The sequence below is a fragment of the Vulpes lagopus genome, chromosome 1, assembly GCF_018345385.1.
Source record: "Vulpes lagopus strain Blue_001 chromosome 1, ASM1834538v1, whole genome shotgun sequence".
NCBI lineage: Eukaryota > Metazoa > Chordata > Mammalia > Carnivora > Canidae > Vulpes > Vulpes lagopus.
The window spans coordinates 172,067,909-172,069,371 of NC_054824.1; the positions used below are offsets into that span (position 1 = coordinate 172,067,909).

The 1,463-nt window shown below is 41.1% G+C and overlaps 1 non-coding gene across 1 annotated transcript; it reads right to left on the reverse strand.

The window, feature by feature from the left end:
* Positions 1 to 212: 212 nt before the first annotated feature.
* Positions 213 to 329, reverse strand: LOC121474664. The gene has a single exon (XR_005983454.1). It is a non-coding gene; the product is annotated as a U5 spliceosomal RNA (small nuclear RNA).
* Between the last annotated feature and the right edge of the window lie 1,134 nt (positions 330 to 1,463).

The following is a 1,463-nucleotide window of genomic DNA, read 5'->3' on the forward strand; positions in this document are numbered from 1 at the left end:
TAGCCAAAGTGAAAATAACGAAGTACAGAACTTAGCACTAAGCACATTAATTGTGAGTAGAAACCATAACACTTAAAACACACAAAGCTAAAAATGTTCCTATTGCAGTTAGCTCACTAGTTTCCTTAGTCATCTTGTGATGATAGGCCACCTACTGCCTTAACGGAAGACAGAGATGGACTTCCAAACATCTTTCTTTATACTTTACAGATAGTCCTGTTTAAAACATGGCCTCAAAAAATTGAGTTAAGACTCAGAAGTGTTCCTCTCCACAAAAATCTTTAGTAAAAGGTGAAAGATTTATACGATCTGAAGAGAAACCAGAGTATGTGTGGCTATGTTTTTAAATCATCTATCATCTATCTATCTATCTATCTATCATCTATCTTCTAGATTTATATAAACATAAAAGATAACTTAAAAAGATACACACTAGGGGCACTTGGGAGACTCAGTTGGTTAAGTATGTGACTCTTGATTTCAGCTCAGGTCATGATCTCAGTGTCATGACATTGAGCCCCAAGACCGGCTCTGTGCTGAGTCTGTTTCAGACTTCTTCTTTCTCTCTTCCCTCTCCCTCCCCTTCTACTTCCCTTGCCTGTGCTTGCTGGTGCCTGCACACACTCTTTCTGTCTAAAATAAATAAATAAAATCTTTAAAAAAAAAGATACACACCAAATTGTTACAGACAAGAGGAGGGAAGGAGACTTCTCTACACTTCCAAAGGAGGAAAAAGCTAGTGGGATTACAGGTTTTTATTTTGTACAGAAAGTTGCTTCTCCTATCCTCTCAAGCCTGCAAAGGCTAGGAATACTATGGTAGGTCCTAAGCTGGCACATTCTAAAAGGAAGTGCTACACTCCCTAGCTATGAAGGGCACACAAAGATATTGTGAAATGGCTGCCAGTATCGGCCCATGACCCACCTTCAGGCTATGCAAGAGAGGCCAGAAACATTCTTTAGGAGGTTTAAGAGGCCAGAGCAAGGGTTTCTTTCCAGAGATGGTCTGACTGCTGTGTTACAAAATCTATCCCATCTCCCATCAATGGAAGTGCAGTGCCCTGCCAGTGAGCCTTGGCTCTTCATTCTGCTGCAAGGCAGCCCCTCCAACCAGATTCCCACCTTTAGGCTTCTTGTGGTGAAAGTCAGTCACTAGTGCCTGTGTCCTTCAAATTCCTGAAGACACAGGTCAGGATTTCCAAATATTTCTTGTGAAGCCCTCTCACTTAGTTTAAGATGAGAGCAAATTTCTCATGGCAGAATGGAGATGGGATAGATTTTGTAACACAGCAGTCAGACCATTTCTGGAAAGAAACTCTTGCTTTGGCCTCTTAAACCTCCTAAAGAATACCAGGGAAGGTTTTGGGAGGAAGATGACTCCCTAGTGTTTTTTTGTTTTTGTTTTTGTTTTTAAAGATTTTGTTTATTTACTCATGAGAAACAGAGAGGGGGGGGGGGGGAGGC